This window comes from Arachis ipaensis, chromosome B08 (assembly GCF_000816755.2).
Source record: "Arachis ipaensis cultivar K30076 chromosome B08, Araip1.1, whole genome shotgun sequence".
Classification (NCBI taxonomy): Eukaryota; Viridiplantae; Streptophyta; class Magnoliopsida; order Fabales; family Fabaceae; genus Arachis; species Arachis ipaensis.
In genome coordinates, this window is record NC_029792.2 from 35,965,242 (window position 1) to 35,980,746 (window position 15,505).

Sequence of the window (15,505 nt, forward strand, 5' to 3'; positions counted from 1 at the left end):
TGTTTTTCAGTATTACCACCGGATACATAAATGCCACAGATACATAACTGGGTGAACCTTTTCAGATTGTGACTCAGCTTTGCTAGAGTCCCCAATTAGAGGTGTCTAGAGCTCTTAAGCACACTCTTTTTGCTTTGGGCCACGACTTTAACCGCTCAGTCTCAAGCTTTTCACTTGACACCTTCACGCCACAAGCACATGGTTAGGGACAACTTGGTTTAGCCGCTTAGGCCAGGATTTTTATTCCTTTGGGCCCTCCTATCCATTAATGCTCAAAGCCTTGGATCCTTTTTACCCTTGCCTTTTGGTTTAAAGGGTTACTGGCTTTTTCTGCTTGCTTTTTCTTTTTCTTTCTTTTATTTTTCACCATTTTTTTTCGCAAGCTTCTTCTTTTTCACTGCTTTTTCTTGCTTCAAGAATCAATTTTATGATTTTTCAGATTATCAATAATCTCTTTTTTCATTATTTTTTCAAGAGCCAACAAATTTAACATTCATAAACTTCTCTATAAAAAATATGCACTGTTCAAGCATTCATTCAGAAAACAAAAGTATTGCCACTACATCAAAATAATTAAACTATTTTTAAAATTCGAAATTCATGTACTTCTTTTTCTTTTGCAATTAAAATATTTTTTTCATTTAAGAAAGGTGATGGATTCATAGGACATTCATAGCTTTAAGACATAGACACTAAACACTAATGATCATGTAATAAAGACACAAACATAGTAAAACATGAAGCATAGGGAACGAAAAACAGAAAAATAAAGAACAAGAAAATTAAAGAACGGGTCCACCTTAGTGATGACGGCTTGTTCTTCCTCTTGAAGATCTTATGGAGTGCTTGAGCTCCTCAATGTCTTTTCCTTGCCTTTGTTGTTCCTCCCTCATGGCTCTTTGGTCTTCTCTAATTTTATGGAGGAGGATGGAGTGCTCTTGGTGCTCCATCCTTAGTTGTCCTATTTTGGAGCTTAATTCTCCTAAGGAGGTGTTGATTTACTCCCAATAGTTTTGTGGAGGAAAGTGCATCCCTTGAGGCATCTCAGGGATTTCATGATGAGAAATTTCCTCATGCTCTTGTTGAGGTCCATGAGTGGGCTCTCTTGTTTGCTCCATCCTTTTCTTAGTGATGGGCTTTTGAGATGAATCTCTCCATCTCCCATGACTCAGAGGTGGAAGCAATTGTCTTCCCTTTCCTCTTTTTAGAGGTTTCTCCGGCCTTAGGTGCCATTAATGGTTAAAGCAATGCTTTTTCCACACCAAACTTAGAAGGTTTGCTCGTCCTCAAGCAAAAGAAGAAAGAAGAGAGGAGAAGAATAAGAAAATGGAGGAGATGGGGAGGTGTGAGTGTTTTAGGGGTTGGGTTTAGGAGGGAATGGATGTGAATTTGAATGTTGAGGTAGGTGGGATTTTTGGGGAAGAGTGGTGAAGAGGTGATGGGGAAGAGAGATGGAGGTGATCGGTGAAGGGTATTTGGGGAAGGGTGTTATTAGAAAGTGTGAAAAAGAGAAAGAGTGAGTTGAGGTAGGTGGGGATCCTGTGGGGTCCACAGATCCTGAGGTGTCAAGGATTTCCATCCCTACTCCATTCTGGCATGTAAATGCCCTCTGACTGCCAATCCTAGCGTTAAATGCCAGGTTGTTGCCCATTTCTAGCGTTTAACGCCAGCTTTTCTTTCTTTTCTGGCGTTAAACGCCAGCTTTGTGCCCCTTTCTGGCATTAAACGCCAGTCTGGTGCCCTTTTCTGGCATTAAATGTCCAGAATGGTGTCAGACTGGGCGTTTAACGCCCATTATGCTATCTTTACTGGCGTTTAAACGCCAGTAAGCTCCTCCTCCAGGGTGTGCTGTTTTTAATGCTATTTTTGAATTTGCTTTGATTTTTTTGCAGTTGTTTTTGTGACTCCTCATGATCATCAACCTAGAGAAAACATAAAATAATAATAGAAAATGGAAATTTAGCATAGATAAATAAAAATTGGGTTGCCTCCCAATAAGTGCTTCTTTAATGTCAATAGCTTGACAGTGGGCTCTCATGGAGCCTCACAGATACTCAGAGCATGATGATGGCCTCTCAACACCAAACTTAGAGTTTGAACGTGGGGGCTCTGTTTGACTCTGCATTGAGAGAAGCTTTTCATGCTTCCTCTCCATGGTTACAGAGGGAGATCCTTGAGCCTTAAACACAAGGTAGTCCTTATTCACTTGAAGGACCAACTCTCCTCCGTCAACATCAATCACAGCTTTTGCTGTGGCTAGGAAGGGCCTGCCAAAGATGATGGATTCATCCATATTCTTCCCAGTGTCCAGGATTATGAAGTCAGTAGGGATGTAAAGGCCTTCAACCTTTACCAAGACATCCTCTACAAGTCCATAAGCCTGCTTCCTTGAATTTTCTGTGGTGCACGAATTGTAAATCGCACTTTTCACAATTCGTACCACTGACCAGCAAGTGCACTGGGTCATCCAAGTAATACCTTACGTGAGTAAGGGTCGATCCCACGGAGATAGTCGGCTTGAAGCAAGCTATGGTTATTTTGTAAATTCTTAGTCAGAAAATTTATAATAAAAATGGTTGGATTTATGAAGAGTAATTAACATAAATAAATAATACTTGTTGTGCAGTAATGGAGAACAGATTGAGGTTTTGGAGATGCTCTGTCTTCTGAATCTCTGCTTTGATACTGTCTTTTTCTTCACACACGCAAGGCTCCTTCCATGGCAAGCTGTATGTTGGTGGATCACCGTTGTCAATGGCTACCATCCGTCCTCTCAGTAAAAATGGTCCAAATGCGCTGTCACCGCATGGCTAATCATCTGTCGGTTGTCACTCATGTTGGAATAGAATCCGTTGATTCTTTTGTTTCTGTCACTACGCCCAACACTTGCGAGTTTGAAGCTCGTCACAGTCATCCTTTCCCAGATCCTACTCGGAATACTACAGACAAGGTTTAGACTTTCCAGATCTTAGGAATGACCGCTAATAATTCTAGCCTATACCACGAAGACTCTGATCATGAACCAGGAGGCTAAGAGATACACACTCAAGCTAGTGTAGATAGAACGGAGGTGGTTGTCAGGCACGCGTTCATAGGTGAGAATGATGATGAGTGCCACGGATCATCACATTCATCAGGGTGAAGTGCGAGTGAATATCTTAGAACAGAAACAAGCGTGTTTGAATAGAAAACAGAAGTAATTGCATTAATTCATCGAGACACAGCAGAGCTCCTCACCCCCAATCATGGAGTTTAGAGACTCATGCCGTAGAGATACAATGTAAAATGTGAAAATGTCATGAGGTACAAAATAGATCTCTAAAGTAGTTTTTATACTAAACTAGTAGCTAGGGTTACAGAAAATAAGTAACTAAGTGAAGATAGTGCAGAAATCCACTTCCGGAGCCCACTTGGTGTGTGTTTGGGCTGAGCATTGAGCTTTACACGTGTAGAGGCTTCTCTTGGAGTTAAACGCCAGGTCACAGCCTGTTTGTGGCGTTTAACTCTGGTTTGTAACCTGTTTCTGGCGTTTAACTTCAGAATAGAGCAGGAAGTTGGCGTTTGAACGCCAGTTTGCGTGTCAAAACTTAGGCAAAGTATGGACTATTATATATTTCTGGAAAGCCCTAGATGTCTACTTTTCAACGCAATTAAGATCGCGCCAATTGAGTTTCTGTAGCTCGAGAAAATCCATTTCGCGTAAAGCAGGGTCAGAATCCAACAGCATCTGCAGGCCTTTTTCAGCCTCTGAATCAGATTTTTGCCCAGGTCCCTCAATTTTAGCCAGAAAATATCTGAAATCACAGAAAAATACACAAACTCATAGTAAAGTCCAAAAATGTGATTTTTTCATAAAAACTAATAAAACTATACTAAAAAGTAGCTAGATCCTACTAAAAACTATATGAAAATACCCCCAAAAAGCGTATAAAATATCCGCTCATCACAACACCAAACTTAAACTGTTGCTTGTCCTCAAGCAACTAGATAAATAAAATAGGATAGAAAGAAAATCAAGAGGCAATAACATCTCAGAGTTTCATATGAAGCTCAAATTCTCATTAGATGAGCGGGGCTAGTAGCTTTTTGCTTCCAAACAATTTTGGCACCTCCATTTATCCTTTGAAGTTCAGAATGATTGGCATCTATTGGAACTTAGAATTCAGATAGTGTTATTGATTCTCCTAGTTTAGTATGTTGATTCTTGAACACAACTATTTTATGAGGCTTGGCCGTGGCCCTAAGCACTTTGTTTTCCAGTATTACCACCGGATACATAAATGCCATAGACACATAACTGGGTGAACCTTTTCAGATTGTGACTTAGCTTTGCTAAAATCCCCAATCAGAGGTGTCCAGAGTTCTTAAGCACACTCTTTTCTTGCTTTGGATCATGACTTTAACCTCTCAGTCTCAAGCTTTTCACTTAACACCTTCATGCCACAAGCACATGGTTAGAGACAGCTTGGTTTAGCCGCTTAGGCCGAGATTTTATTCCTTTGGGCCCTCCTATCCATTAATGCTCAAAGCCTTGGATACTTTTTATTACCCTTGCCTTTTGGTTTAAAGGGTTACTGGCTTTTTTTTTTTTGGCTGCTTTTTCTTGCTTCAAGAATCAATTTCATGATTTTTCAGATTATCAATAACATTTCTCTTTTTCATCATTCTTCAAGAGCCAACAGTTTTAACATTCATAAACATCAAATTAAAAGACATATGCATTGTTCAAGCATTCATTCAGAGAACAAAAAGTATTGCCACCACATATAAATAATTTGAATTTTTCTTGTTAAAAACTCGAAAATAAAATTGCCTCCTTATTCTAAAAATCTGCTATTTTATTCATGTTCAATGATGATAAGAGAGATAAATTATAACTTATTTGGAGATAGAAAAATAAAAAAATTAAAGATACTAATTACTACTACTCATATAACTTCTAAGGTAGATTTCTAATAGTAAAAGTTATCACAGAGTTAAGACTAAGATTAGGACTCAACAACCTTTATTTTGGGAGATGGATTCTCCTTTAGTCTATGGGGTGCTTAGCCCTTCAAGAGACAGCTTCTGGCGTTTCAGCTCCTGTAGCTCACGCCCTTGCTCCTCTTGTTCCCTCAGCAGTTTGCAGAGCATGCTATTTTGAACTTGCTATTTCTCTTTTAGTTGATCCATAGCTTCTTGCAGCTTGGTGACAGAGGCTTATAGGAGGGTCCAGTAGTCAATCTGAGGGATTTCTGGGAGGAACTCCTGTGCCCTCCTTTTGATAGAGATGTCTTGCACATGTTGTCCTTCCATTAATTTTTTTGTGATTGGATGCTCGACTGAGATATACTCATCCACTCCCATCTTTACCCCAGCATCCTTGCATAGCAGAGATATTAAGCTTGGGTAAGCCAATTTGGCTTCTTTGGAGTTCTTGTTTGCAATTGTGTAGAGCTCACATGAAATCAGATCTTGAATCTCCACTTTGTTTTCCTGCATAATACAATGGATCATAATTGCTCTTTTGAGAGTAACCTCAGAGCGGTTACTGGTGGGCAATATGGAACACCCAATGAAGTCCAGCCAGCCCCTAGCGACTGGTTTGAGATCCCCTCTCTTGAGTTGATTTGGGACACCCTTTGTGTTGGTTGTCCACTTGGTTCCAGGGATGCATATGTCCTTCAGAACTTGGTCCAAGCGCATATTTGATCTCACCATTCTCTTACTAAAGGAATCCGGATCATCTTGTAGTTGCTGCAGCTTGAAAATCTCTCTTATTTTGTCAATGTGGAAGTGAATAGCTTTCCCTCTGACCATGGTTCGAAAGGTGTAAAAGGCGATTCCATCCCTTTTCTGCTTATCTGTTTGCCACACATTTGCGTAGAATTCCTGAACCATGTTTTTTCCCACCTTTGTCTCAGGATTAGCTAGGATTTCCCAGCCCCTTTTTTGAATTTGCTCTTGGATCTTCGGATATTCATCTTCTTTCAGATCGAATTTAACTTCCGGGATCACTGATCTTAGACCCATTATTCTGTAGTAATGGTCTGCATGTTCTTTTGTTAAGAACTTCTCCTGATTCCAAAGTGGTTTTGGAATATTCTCTTTCTTGCCTCTTGAAGTAGTTTGTTTTCCTTTAGGAGCCATGATCTTAGTGAGTCTTAGCTCAGTGATCACGCAAAGCACACCAAAATTAGAGGTTTGCTTGTCCTCAAGAAAAAGAAAGCAGAGAAGAGGAATAGAAGGAGAGGTAAGTTCAAATTGTGGAGGAGAGGGGGATGGCCGAATGTGAATTTAAAGAGGAGGGGATAGGTTCGAAAATTTTGAAAAAGATATGATAGAAATATGATTTTAAAAAGATAATTATGATATGCAAAAGATGTAGTTTTAAAATTGAAAAGATAAGAGAGAGATTTGAAAAGGGTATATCTAATTTTTAAAAAGATAGTATGATGATTTAGAAAAGATTTGAAAATAATTTAAAAAGATAGATGAGTTTTGAAAAAGATTTGAAAAGAAGTTTAAGGAGAATGAAGAAAGATTTTATTAATATATTTTTTTGAAATTGAAATTGAATTCGAAAGATGATGATTTGTAACATGTTTATGCAAGAAATTATGGATGAAATCATGAAAATTTGAAAAAAATAGATTTGGAAAACAAAACTTCCTCCCCTCCACAATCCTGGCGTTAAACGCCCAACTGCTACTTGTTTTGGGCGTTTAACGCCCATCTGTAGCCTCTTTTGGGCGTTTAACGCCCAGCTGCTGCTTCTAGCTGGCGTTAAATGCCAGAAATCTTTTGTCACTGGGCGTTTTTATGAACGCCAAGGATGCTGCAAGTGTGGCGTTAAATGCCCAGAATGGTACCCATTCTGGCGTTTAACGCCCAGAAAGATATCATTACTGGCGTTAAACGCCCAAATGTACCTCTTACTGGCATTTTCTTGCCAGTGAGCTCCTTTTCCCTGTTTTGCACTCTGAATCCTTCTGTAACTCTGTGAACTTATGCAATTGATACTTTACCTTGAAGATTATTTATATTAAACTCGTATAATTATTATTTGATTAATAAATAAGCTTTGCTAATGGCTGGGTTGCCTCCCAGCAAGTGCTTCTTTATTGTCTTTAGCTGGACCTTGCTGAGCTTTTAATCTAGCCTCAGCTTTGAGCATTCTTGCTCAATATTGACTTCAAGATAATGCTTGATTCTCTGTCCATTAACAATGAACTTCTTATTAGAATCAATGTCTTGAAGCTCCACATAGCCATATGGTGACACGCTTGTAATCACATATGGTCCCCTCCATCGGAATTTTAGTTTCCCAAGGAATAATCTGAGCCTAGAGTTAAACAGCAGGACCTTCTGTCCTGGTTCAAAGACTCTAGATGACAACTTTCTGTCATGCCACCTTTTTGCTTTCTTTTTGTAAAGTTTAGCATTTTCAAAAGTAGTGAGTCTGAATTCCTCTAGCTCATTCAGCTGGAGCAATCTTTTTTCTCCAGCTAATTTGGTATCAAAGTTTAGGAATTTGGTTGCCTAGTAGGCCTTATGCTCCAGTTCCATGGGCAGATGACAGGCCTTACCATACACAAGCTGGTATGGAGAGGTCCCTATAGGAGTCTTGAATGCTGTTCTGTATGCCCATAGAGCATCGTCCAAGCTTTTTGCCCAATCCTTTCTACGGGTACTTACAGTCCGTTCCAGGATTCTTTTTAGTTCTCTATTAGAGACTTCAGCTTGCCCATTTGTCTGTGGATGATATGGAGTTGTCACCTTGTGTCTAATTCCATATCGGACCATAGCAGAGTAAAGCTATTTGTTGCAGAAATGAGTGCCCCCATCACTGATTAGTGCTCTAGGGATACCAAACCTGCTGAAAATATGTTTCTAGAGAAACTTCAGCACTGTCTTAGTATCATTAGTGGGTGTTGCAATGGCCTCTACCCATTTGGATACATAGTCGACTGCCACCAGAATATAAGTGTTTGAGTATGATGGTGGGAAAGGCCCCAGGAAGTCAATACCCCATACGTCAAACAACTCAATCTCTAATATCCCTTCCTGAGGCATGGCGTAACCATGAGGCAGATTACCAGCTCTCTGGCAGCTGTCACAGTTACGCACAAACTCTCGGGAGTCTTTATAGAGAGTGGGCCAGTAGAAGCCACATTGGAGGACTTTTGTGGCTGTTTGCTCACCTCTGAAATGTCCTCCATACTGTGATCCATGACAATGCTATAGGATCTTCTGTGTTTCTTCTCTAGGCACGCACCTACGGATTATTCCGTCTGCACATCTCTTAAAGAGATATGGTTCATCCCACAAGTAGTACTTTGCATCAGTAATTAATTTTTTTGTTTGTTGCCTGCTGTACTCCTTGGGTATGAATCTTGCAGCTTTATAGTTTGCAATGTCTGCAAACCATAGTGTTTCCTGAATGGCAAACAATTGCTCATCCGGAAAGGTTTCAGAGATCTCAATAGAGGAAGAGGACGCCCCTTCTACTGGTTCTATCCGGGACAGATGATCAACCACTTGGTTCTCTGTCCCTTTTCTGTCTCTTATTTCTATATCAAACTCTTGCAGAAGCAACACCCATCTTATGAGCCTGGGTTTTGAATCCTGCTTTGTGAGCAGATATTTAAGAGCAGCATGGTCAGTGTACACAATCACTTTTGATCCTACTAAGTATGATCTAAACTAGTCAATGACGTAGACCACTGCAAGTAACTCCTTCTCTGTAGTTGTGTAATTTTTCTGTGCATCATTTAAAACATGGCTAGCGTAATAAATAACATGCAGAAGCTTGTTATGCCTCTATCCCAGTACTGCACCAATGGCATGGTCACTGGCATCACACATTAGTTCGAATGGTAATGTCCAGTCTGGTGCAGAGATAACTGGTGCTGTGACCAGCTTAGCTTTCAGAGTTTTAAACGCCTGCAGACACTCTGTGTCAAACACAAATGGCATGTCAGCAGCCAGCAGATTTCTCAGAGGTTTTGTGATTTTTGAAAAATCATTTATAAACCTCTTATAGAATCCTGCATGCCCCAAAAAGCTTCTGATTGCCTTAACATTGGCAGGTGGTGGTAATTTTTCAATTACCTCTACTTTAGCTTGATCCACCTCTATTCCCTTGTTTGAAATTTTATGCCCAAGGACAATTCCTTCAGTCACCATAAAGTGACATTTTTTCCAGTTCAAAACTAGGTTGGTCTATTGGCATCTTTTAAGAACAAGTGCTAAATGGTCAAGGCAGGAACTGAATGAGTCTCCAAATACTGAAAAGTCATCGATGAAGACTTCTAGAAATTTCTCTACCATATCAGAGAAGATAGAGAGCATGCACCTCTGAAAGGTTGCAGGTGCATTGCACAGACCAAAAGGCATCCTTCTATAGGCAAACACTCCAAAAGAACATGTGAATGCTGTTTTCTCTTGGTCCTGAGGATCTACTGCAATTTGGTTGTAACCTGAATAGCCATCTAAAAAGCAGTAATATTCATGACCTGCTAGTCTCTCTAGCATCTGATCTATGAATGGTAAAGAGAAGTGATCTTTCCTGGTAGCTGTATTGAGCCTTCTGTAGTCAATACACATACGCCACCCTGTAACTGTTCTTGTAGGAACCGGTTCATTTTTTTCATTATGAACCACTGTCATGCCTCCCTTTTTGGGGACAACTTGGACAAGGCTCACCCAGGGGCTATCAGAAATAGGATAAATAATCCTAGCCTCCAGTAACTTAGTGACCTCTTTCTGCACCACCTCGTTCATGGCTGAATTTAGCCGCCTCTGTGGTTGAACCACTGGCTTAGCATCGTCCTCCAATAGGATCTTGTGCATGCATCTTGCTGGGCTGATGCCCTTAAGATCACTTATGGACCACCCAAGAGCTGCCTTGTGTGTCCTTACCACTTGAAATAGTGCTTTCTCTTCCTGTGGATTTAAAGCAGAGCTTATGATCACCAGAAAAGTGTCACCTTCTCCCAGAAATGCATATTTCAGGGATGGTGGTAGTGGTTTGAGCTCAGATTTAGGAGGTTTCTCTTCTTTCGGAAGGATTTTCAGAGGCTCTTTTATTTCTCTAATTCATCCAGATCAGGCTGAACATCTTTAAAGATGTCTTCTAGCTCTGATTCGAGACTCTCAGCCATGTCGATCTCCTCTACCAGGGAGTCAATAATATCAACATGCATGTAGTCTTTTGATGTGTCTGGATGCTTCATTGCCTCAACAGCATTCAGCCTGAACTCATCCTCATTGATTCTTAATGTCACTTCCCCTTTTTGGACATCAATGAGGGTTCGTCCAGTTGCTAGGAAGGGTCTTCCTAGAATGAGAGTTGCACTCTTGTGCTCCTCCATATCCAGCACTACAAAGTTAGTGGAAAAGGCAAATAGCCCAACCTTGGCAATCATGTCCTCAATTATGCCTGATGGATATTTAATGGAGCCATCAGCTAGTTGAAGACATATCCGGGTTGGTTTGACCTCTTCAGTTAAGCCAAGCTTTCTGATAGTGGATGCAGGGATTAGATTGATACTTGTCCCAAGGTCACATAAGGCTGTCTTGGTACAAGTACCCTCTAATGTGCATGGTATCATAAAGCTTCCGGGATCCTTAAGCTTTTCTGGTAAGCTTGTTAGGATGACTGCACTACATTCTTCAGTGAGAAAAACTTTTTTTGTTTCTCTCCAATCCTTCTTATGACTTAAGATCTCTTTCATGAACTTAGCATAAGAGAGTATTTTCTCAAGTACCTCTGCAAACGGAATCTTTATTTCAAGAGTCCTGAGATAGTTTGCAAAGCGGGCAAATTGTTTATCCTGTTCCGCTTGGCATCTGAGGATAAGGTATTTTGGATTTATACACTTCAACCTTGGTTGCTGCAGGTTTATTTCCTACAGATGCAGGTTGAGAAGCCTTCTTGAGGGAGTTATTATCAGCACTTGCAAGTGTCTAATCCCTTACAGGCATTTGAACGCCAGAACTGGACATAGATTGGGCGTTTAACGCCAGTTTTTCACCCTTTTCTGGCGTTTGAACGCCAGACTGGTTCCTCTCTGGGCTCTTACTGTCCTCAGAGGGATTTTGGGTAGCAGGTTGCTCATCCTCTGTCAACTGTTCTTTTCTTGGCTTTCTGTTGCTTTGAGTTGAGGTATTTAACGTTTTTCCACTTCTTAATTGAACTGCTTGGCACTCCTCTGTTATCTGCTTTGATAACTGCTATTTTGTCTGATTCAATTGTGATTCCATATCCTTGTTAGCAATTTTGGTTTCTTGTAGCATCTCCTTAAATTCTGCTAACTGCCTTGTTATAGAAGATAGCTGCTGATTGAGTTCAGCAACTTGTTCCTGAGGACTAAAGTCAGTTGATACTGCCTTAGCTTCTTCTTTCATGGAGGACTCATTACTTATGTACAGATGCTGATTTCTAGCAACTATATCGATAAGCTCTTGAGCCTCTTCAACAGTCTTTCTCATGTGTATAGATCCACCAGCTGAGTGGTCTAGAGATACCTGAGCTTTTTCTGTAAGCCCGTAGTAGAAGATGTCTAACTGCACCCACTCTGAAAACATTTCAGAGGGACACTTCCTTAACATCCCTCTGTACCTCTCCCAGGCGTTATAAAGGGATTCATCATCCTCTTGTTTAAAGCCTTGGATGTCCAGCCTTAGCTGTGTCATCCTTTTTGGAGGGAAATACTAATTCAGGAATTTGTCTGATAACTGTTTCCATGTTCTTATGCTTGCTGTAGGTTGGTTATTTAACCACCTCTTAGCTTGATCTTTTACAGCAAATGAAAACAGTAACAGCCTGTATACGTCCTGATCTACCTCCTTGTCACACACTATGTCAGCAATTTGCAAGAACTGCGCCAGAAACTCAGTAGGTTTTTCCTATGGAAGACTGGAATACTGGCATTTTCGCTGCACCATGACAATGAGCTGAGGATTTAGCTCAAAATTGCTTACTTTGATGGGAGGTATATAGATGCTACTTCCATATACAGCAGTAATGGGGTTATCATATGACCCCAGAATCCTTCTGGACTGTTCATTTTCATTTAGGTCCATGATGGATAAAATGGAATTGATATGAATTGCAAATAAAATATATTTTTGTTTTTCTTTTATTTAAGTAGAACAAACCGAATTATTAAGATAAATAAAAATAATAAGATAAAATAAAATAATTAGAAATTAAAATGTAAATTTCGAAAATCAAGAGAAAAATAAATTTGAAAACGAAAATAATTACTTAATTAAGAAGATTTGAAAAACTTCGGATATGATTTTTGAAAAAAAAATTTTGAATTTTGAAATTTCAAAACTAAGATAAGATAGAATAGAAAGTTTTAAAATAAAAATATGAATTTTTAAAGGAAAATTCGAAAATTAATTAAAACAAAGAGAAAAATATTTTTGAATTTAATGAAGAAAGAGAAAAAACAGTAAAAATGACACCAAACTTAAATTTTTAGATCAAAACAAAAGAAACAAACAGGAAAACTTTGAATATCATGATGAACGCTAAGAACAACTTTTGAAAATTTTTTTTTAAGAAAACAGAAACACAAAGGACACCAAACTTAAAAATTGAAATTAAACTCAAAAAGAAAAATTCAATTATTAGTTTATAAAAATTTTCGAAAAAAATTTGAAAAAGAAAATAAGGATTTAAAATTTTTTTAACCAAAAAAAATAATAGAAGACTCTAAACCAAAAAGAAAAATTTTTCCTAATCTAAGCAGCAAAATAAACCGTCAGTTGTCCAAACTCGAACAATCCCCGGCAACGGCACCAAAAACTTGGTACACGAATTGTAAATCACACTTTTCACAATTCGTACCACTGACCAGCAAGTGCACTGGGTCGTCCAAGTAATACCTTACGTGAGTAAGGGTCGATCCCACGAAGATTGTCAGCTTGAAGCAAGCTATGGTTATTTTGTAAATTCTTAGTCAGAAAATTTATAATAAAAATGGTTGGGTTTATGAAGAGTAATTAACATAAAATAAATAATATTTTTTGTGTAGTAATGGAGAACAGATTGAGGTTTTGGAGATGCTCTGTCTTCTGAATCTCCGCTTTGCTACTGTCTTCTTCTTCACGCACGCAAGGCTCCTTCCATGGCAAGCTGTATGTTGGTGGATCACCGTTGTCAATGGCTACCATCTGTCCTCTCAGTAAAAATGATCCAAATGCGCTGTCACCGCACGGCTAATCATTTGTCGGTTCTCACTTATGTTGGAATAGAATCCGTTGATTCTTTTGCGTCTGTCACTACGCCCAACACTCACGAGTTTGAAGCTCGTCACAGTCATCCCTTCCCAGATCCTACTCGTAATACCACAGACAAGGTTTAGACTTTCCGGATCTCAGGAATGGCCGCCAATAATTCTAGCCTATACCACGAAGACTCTGATCATGAACTAGGAGGCTAAGAGATACACACTCAAGCTAGTGCAGATAGAACGGAGGTGGTTGTCAGGCACAAGTTCATAGGTGAGAATGATGATGAGTGTCACGGATCATCACATTCATCAGGGTGAAGTGCGAGTGAATATCTTAGAACAGAACAAGCATGTTTGAATAGAAAACAGAAGTAATTGCATTAATTCATCGAGACACAGCAGAGCTCCTCACCCCCAATCATAGAGTTTAGAGACTCATGCTGTAGAGATACAATGTAAAACGTGAAAATGTCATGAGGTACAAAATAGATCTCTAAAAGTAGTTTTTATACTAAACTAGTAGCTAGGGTTACAGAAAATAAGTAACTAAGTGCAGATAGTGCAGAAATCCACTTTCGGGGCCCACTTGGTGTGTGTTTGGGCTGAGCATTGAGCTTTACACGTGTAGAGGCTTCTCTTGGAGTTAAACACCAGGTCACAGCCTGTTTGTGGCATTTAACTCTGGTTTATAACCTGTTTCTGGCGTTTAACTTCAGAATAGGGCAGGAAGTTGGCGTTTGAACGCCAGTTTGCGTCGTCAAAACTTGGGCAAAGTATGGACTATTATATATTGCTGGAAAGACCTGGATGTCTACTTTCCAACGCAACTACGAGCGCACCAATTGGGTTTCTGTATCTCGAGAAAATCCATTTCGCGTGAAGCAGGGTCAGAATCCAACAGCATCTACAATCCTTTTTCAGCCTCTGAATCAGATTTTTGTCCAGATCCCTCAATTTCAGCCAGAAAATATCTGAAATTATAGAAAAACACACAAACTCATAGTAAAGTCTAGAAATGTAATTTTTGCATAAAAACTAATAAAACTATACTAAAAAGTAGCTAGATCCTACTAAAAACTATATGAAAATACCCCCAAAAAGCGTATAAAATATCCGCTCATCAGTCTGCCATCTCTAGTGAGATTCTTGTAGCCTGCACCTCAAGGATCCCTAGCTTCTCCATTATAGAGAGGGGCATGAGGTTTATACTTGACTCTAGGTCACACAGTGCCTTCTCAAAGGTCATGGTGCCTGTAGTACAGGGTATTAAGAATTTTCCGGGGTCCGATTTCTTTTGAGGTAATTTCTGCCTAACCAAGGTATTCAGTTCATTGATGAGCAACGGAGGTTCATCCTCCCAAGTCTCATTATCAAATAACTTGGCATTAAGCTTCTTGATTGCTCCAAGGTACTTAGCAACTTGCTCTTCAGTAATATCTTCATCTTATTCAGAGGAAGAATACTCATCAAAGCTCATGAATGGCAGAAGTAAGTTCAATGGAATCTCTATGGCCTCTGTATGAGCCTCGGATTCCTCAAAGGGGAACTCCTTTGAGGCCAGTGGATGTCCCATGAGGTCTTCCTCACTGGGAATCACGTTCTCCTCACTCGCTCCAGGTTCGGCCATGTTAGTCATGGTTATGGCCTTGCACTCTCTCTTGGGATTTTCTTCTGTATTGCTTGGGAGAGTACTAGGAGGAGTTTCAGTAATTCTCTTACTCAGCTGACCCACTTGTGCCTCCCAATTTCTAATGGAGGATGTTGTTTCATTCATGAAACTTAGTGTGGTCTTAGATAGATCAGAGACTATGGTTGCTAAGCCAAAATGACTCTGCTCATAGTTTTTTGTCTGTTGCTAAGAAGATGATGGAAAAGGTTTGCTATTGCTAAACCTATTTCTTCCACCATTATTGTTGTTGAAGCCTTGTTGAGGCTTCTGTTGGTCCTTCTATGAGATATTTGGATGATTTCTCCATGAAGGATTATAGGTGTTTCCATAGGGTTCTCCCATGTAATTCACCTCTTCCATTGCAGGGTTCTCAGGATCATAAGCTTCTTCTTCAGAAGAAGCTTCCTTAGTACTGCCGGATGCAGCTTACATTCCAGTCAGACTCTGAGAAATCATATTGACTTGCTGAGTCAATATTTTATTCTGAGCCAATATGACATTCAGAGTATCAATCTCAAGAACTCTTTTCTTCTGAGTTGTCCCGTTATTCACAGGATTCCTTTTAGAAGTGTACATGAATTGGTTATTTGCAACCATTTTAATGAGT